Source organism: Maylandia zebra, linkage group LG20 (genome assembly GCF_041146795.1).
Source record: "Maylandia zebra isolate NMK-2024a linkage group LG20, Mzebra_GT3a, whole genome shotgun sequence".
Taxonomy (NCBI): Eukaryota; Metazoa; Chordata; class Actinopteri; order Cichliformes; family Cichlidae; genus Maylandia; species Maylandia zebra.
This window is the reverse complement of record NC_135186.1, coordinates 20,975,898-20,981,754: the sequence shown is the minus strand read 5'-3', so window position 1 is coordinate 20,981,754 and position 5,857 is coordinate 20,975,898. Positions and strand designations below refer to the sequence as shown.

The 5,857-nt window shown below is 40.0% G+C and overlaps 1 long non-coding RNA gene across 1 annotated transcript; it reads right to left on the bottom strand.

Annotated features, from left to right (window-relative positions):
* Nucleotides 1-2,678: 2,678 nt before the first annotated feature.
* Nucleotides 2,679-3,534, bottom strand: LOC143414242 (uncharacterized). Its single transcript, XR_013094737.1, has 3 exons — nt 3,284-3,534; nt 2,845-3,022; nt 2,679-2,743 (listed from the first exon to the last, which is right to left on the bottom strand). It is a non-coding gene; the product is annotated as an uncharacterized LOC143414242 (long non-coding RNA).
* Nucleotides 3,535-5,857: the final 2,323 nt, after the last annotated feature.

The following is a 5,857-nucleotide window of genomic DNA, read 5'->3' as shown; positions in this document are numbered from 1 at the left end:
TATTTCATTTCATTTCATTTGAGTTGATTGGATTTTTTTTTTTTCCACACTGAGATTTTGCTCCACCCAAAAATAAACCACACCTTTCTCAAAAAACAATACAGTGCAAACTGAATTTTGTGGAAATCACACACAACCAACTAAGTTTAAAAAAAAAAAAAAAGAACTTAAAGGACTTACACCAGTTACCCACCAGAGTTATTTGGGAGGGTTTTTTTGAAAATGAAAGGAATAGAAAGAATAACACAGGAACACAATAATGGCCTCAAGGCACAGAAAAGATGAAGGAGTAGAGTTCAAATCAAACCAGAGTGTAAACAAGCAGGCACCCCATCCTGAGTTAAAATTGCAGAATATTAGCTTTGATTATGAGCTGTTTTTAATTGATTCTTCAATTTATGAGGAGGTAGGATTATGCCACAAACTGATTGGCTTTATTGATGCAGATTTTGCTATTAAATAAGACAACAGCCAAAGATCACAAAGCATGACTCACCCACTCATAATTTTTGGGTGACACAGTTGTAGTTCCTTGATTGTCTCAAGTTTGCCATATAAATATTCTTAAGTTTTTCCTCTTACTCTTATTTCTTTATGAGGCATAAAGAAAAGTGTTTGAGGAACCTAACAAAGTGTGTGTGCTGCTGCCAATCTCTGCTGCTGAATAATCTGTTAAAGCTCCATGGTCAGGTCTTGAGTTTAGATTTATTCAGAAATACATTTGACCTGGTATGAATAGAGCCTTGAACACCTTTTTTTTTCATTTTTTAAAATGTAGTTTTTCCAGTGGACTCCAACTTCAGATCCCCGCTGAATGTTCTGAGAAAAATGACAAATTCTCTGAAAGAGGCAAATGCTAGGTAATTTCCCATTTCCTGTATCTGCTTGCCAGAGCATGTAATTACACCTGCAGGCACCCAATTTCCCAGCTTTTACCACAGCAGGATATTCGGAACCACAAAAAAATGGGAACTTTTTTTAAATAATAAAATGTAGGCATGACCATTCTGTTATTGTTACAGTTGTTCTTAAGGTCTGCCATCTAAAAACCCTGTTCAAACAGTTTCACATCATGCCAAGTCAGAAATATCCTAATGTCTTGCATATACAGTATGTGCATAACTGAGGATACCTTCATTCAATAAAAATGAAAGAACTCATCCTATTAAATTATTTAATAATTAGTAAGAGTACTATAGACATAACACAACATCAAACAGTAATTCAGACAGAGATGAGTTAGAAGGATTGGTTAATTGTTACCCATATAGCCATAAGTAGTGTTAGATTTAGATCTAGGTGCAAATATAATCAGCTAGTATGGACCCTCATTATATTTGCGTCTCTGCATGCTCTGAGTCGAATCATTTAATTGCTAGTAGTGAAGAGCCATTGTTACCTGCATATTACAATAATACAACTTGAACTTGAAAGGATATGGGTATGTTAGCTAAGCAAACGTAACCAAAATAGAAATATTTAAATTGCAGTCTCAAGTTCAGGTTCAAGTTCACCCACCTCCTTTGTGGGTCTAATAAAGCAATAGTATTCAGTTTCTAGTGTGAATCACTTCAAAGAGGGTGGGAGAAGTTGCTGGATTATTTTAATATATCCTGCTCACCTCATAGAAGGTGTATGCTAGCTACATAGACTCATTTGTTAAACGGTGAAATATGCATGTGTCATGTGAGGGCTGTGTACAGGCAGGAGTGGTGATAAGGAGGACCCAAAGTGCAGACTCACAGAGATGGAAGGTAAACTCAAACGTAGATTTATTGTAAACCAAAAACTAAACTGAAAACTACAAAGCTAAACAGGCTGACAGGCAGAACACACAGCATAGTAGACGGTAGATCGCAACACGGACACAGGGAAATGCAGGACTTAAATACACAGAGGGAGCAATCAGGGAATGGGCAACAGGAGGGAAACACAGCTGGGGCAAATCAGGCCTAACGAGACAAAGGAAACAAAACCGGACGCATTTACATGAGACACGGACTTTCAAAGTAAAACAGGAAACATAACACAGACTGAACTTACGGACACAGACTCACAGGCAGGCACTACAACAAAGGGAACAGAGACGTGGGACCAGGGCAGACAGACACTGACTGGACATGGGGATACAGCAGACAGGGGAGACAGCAACTATGGATCACAGACAGAAAACCAGAACACTAAAACTCTAACAAAACCCACCCAGAGAACCTAAACTAAGAATAATCCTATAACCCATAAAGCAAAGCTAAAATATAATGAAATAACAAAATCAAAGAACCAAAAAACACAAAACACTGGGTCGACGACCCAGGCACTCTAACAGCATACATAACGAATTAATGATGACGTCTGAATACTGAGATCTTCCTGGCTGTTGTGTACCAAACTTTCGATTGATGGATGCACGGATGTGGTCATGACCTTGTATGTGAAAAAAAGGATTTTCAATTCAATTCTAGTTTTAAAATAATTTAATTTAAAGGGAGCACATGAAAATAGTTGGAAAGGATATATGTGCTTGTTCTAGTCCTGTTAGTACTCACTGCAGGGATTTGGATCAACAGAAGAACAACCTGATGATAATCAATTTATATTTTTATCCTGCTAAACAGGAGGCAAGTGGACTCAAGTGCTAGAATAAAACAAGAACAGCAGGGAGAGTAGAATAATGTTAACTGGTCTTTATTTACACAGTCAGTAAGACAGCAAGTGGATATGAGGGAGCACAGGAAGGCATGTTCTGGAGAACGAGAGAGAAGGTTAGTCTGCAGAAATTTTTCCAGAAGTTTTTGGAAGACTCTTTCCATAAGTGAGAGGAGTGAACAGAGCCAGGATACTTACTTGACATTCCAGATTTATCCAGTCACAGGCTGGCTATATTTGCCACTGGTCTGTGCTCACAAGAGACAAGGAGCCCTCAGAGGCTGAGCAGGCAGTGATGGTTTGGTTAGGAAGTGCTGCAGAAGAAGCTGGCAGGTAACGGTCTCATCCAGGTTCATCCAGGTGGCTGTCTCAGTGGCTGTGGGGTGTTTGTCCATAGCGATAAAATGTGCTGCTTTGGAGAACCCTATCAATTACGGTGAATATGGTGGTCTTATCAGAGGGAACGGGCAAGCCAGTGACAAAAGTCAAAGAGATGTGTGACGATGGGCAATGGGGTATGGTGAGAGGCTGTAATACACCGGCAGGGCGTTGTGTGTTTGACTTATTGTGGGAACAGACAGGACAAGCAGCCACATACTCTTTGACATCTTTGTCTATGGTCTCCCAGCAGAAATACCTTTTTATGAGTGAACAGGTGGCTGCAGCCCCCTGGGTCGCCGGAAAAAGACTGCAGTTCCAGAGAGGTTGGAACACTGCAGAACACTGGCATCTGCTGGGGCTCATAAACCGCAGCAAGAAGAATACAGAAGTGCAAGTACAGCGAAGCTTGAGTGGTGAGTTCCAGGTACTGACTACGAGACAGGAGAACAAGGTTAAGCATATACATTATGATCAACAAGCGCAACGTGAGGCCGTGAACTAACATAGGTTAGCAGATAATCTGGCAAAGACTAGTTGTGAGCGTTGGTCATAAATACTGCCGGTGTAATTGCCATCAGGTGGAAACCCAGGGAGGAGCAAAGAGGGCTCCACCCAGAGGAAGAGAGCCGGTGCAGTGGAAAGTTACCATGACTCACACAGACCATGACAGCTAGTTTGATAACGCTGACGTTTTGTTTACTTCAGTGATGATTTTTGTTTTGTATTTGTTTTCTTTGTAATTGAGAATTGTTTCTTTTTGAGAGTTGATGCTGATGATAAGGACCACTTTCCATTTGCTTTAGCCATTGTCTGTTGACTCATTCACTAGCATACCAGGGTAAGGTCAAATGATAATAAAAAAAAAAATACTTCCCTTTTTCTATTCCCAGTCTCTTTTCCTTGGCCTCAGTGGAAATGTCATGAGGTTAATAAAAGGTCTGAAAAAAAAATTATGATTTAGTAAGAGAAAAAAGCAGTGCTCGGACAATCTACAAGCACTTATACTGTTTTTACTTCTTTTTCTCTGCTCGAGAGTAATTCAAGTCCTTTTGTCCTTCTTGTTTAGGATTTCTAAGTAAAATTTAATATGTCTCTGAGCTGACACAAAGTGAAAATTTGAAACTGAAAATTGAAATAACTGTGAACCTAAATCATACCTTAATTATGCTGCTGTGAAACTTCCTTTCCTTCTTATGTTTCTCCTGTTTTAAAAAGGTAGTTCTTCCTCCCCACTGTCACCAACACCTTGCTCACAAGGCCTTTTCTGATCACTGTTGTCCTTCTAACGCAGGGCCTGTACCTTTTAGTATAAACCACCTTGAGATAATTGTTGGTGTGAAATGATGCTTTATAAAAACAACTAAAGGAACTGAAACCGAAAGATAAGCACTGGCAGGCAGGGGGACATGGTTGGTTGACTGGTTTGTTTTTGCTTTCTCCAGAGGTCCCATATACCAGCCTTTATATGACTCATGTCAACATTCAGAAAAGTGTCATATTTGGAATAAGAGTGGAACTGAAATTTAACTACTCCTTGTTGTGGTTTTATACTTTAGTAATCACTTTAGCTCACTATTAACAAATTAGACACAACATCAAACAGGGGCTAATGTTAAAGTAATTAGCAGCAGTAGCTGACTAAGATTGGTTAGCAATCTTATCTAGAGATAAAGTTAGTTTGAAGCTATTTTATTAGCTTTTTCATTTCCACAGCTGCAGTGAGGCTGATTAACCATATTGTTAAAACAAAGCGAGGAAGTCATCACAGTCAGAAGAAAACACAATTCACTAGACACGACTTTTACAAAGACCTTACAACCTATATTTTAATCTCAAATTTGTCTCGCATGTCAGGGATATGGTGATATGATGAGGTGTTCAACCTGATTTCCTCGGGCACCTTCTTGTCTGACCAGCAGCAAGGACGCTGGAGTGTTTAATCCAATTACACATGCATTTACTGGAATGTATGCAAAGGTCTCACTGTGAAATCTGGTTAGGGGAGAAGGCAAGTAACCACAATGGGGCTGCAAAGTGTTTCAAGTAGTTGAAAAAGTAGTGGCCCATTAATTCTCAAATTAAGAAGTGCCTACTAGCAGCCATTTTGTCCTTAGTGATAAAGGGATTGGCACAGAGGTTACTGCTCCCTCTTTTTATGTCCAACTCTGCCGAGCTTGTCTCAGTTTATTCCCTTGGGCTGCATTTAGCTCTGTGTATTCTGTTGCTCCAGCCAATTAGCATGCTATGTTAGCAAGCATGTGCCCTGCAGGGCTGAATATGCCCAAACCTGTCTCTACGATTTCCACATTCGCACTGTGGCCTCATTATCTCATCAAGCTAATCGAGTGCCTGTTCAGTATGTGTAGGCTTGTTTTTGCTTATGCTGTACATTTAATTACACCAGCTGGTGAAATGATAGTCTGTGTGGAGTATAGTTTCGAGAGAACCACTGACATCATGTCCATTAAAAGCTGAGTTAGTCATAGCACTGAGTGCAAACTGCCTAGCAGCAGTGTGCTTATGATTCACCTTTGATGCCGAGAGGTGGGCAAATGGCGCTGATTGTCTCTTAATGGCTCATTAACCAGCAGTAAGGCTGAACATTAGTTTACAGCTATATGATATTCATGGATGGTGATGCTACAGCACATCGTCTGTTTCTGCTGGTCGTGTCCAAATCTTTAAAAAAGCCAAATCAATATGAGAAAGACAGTCGCATCTGACAGCAGGCTGAAAGACTGTGGGCTTTTGTGAGGGCCTTTCACACAAACAGGCCAATCCAAAGGTTACTGAATGTGTACTTATTCAAATAAAACTTGGAAATGTCAAG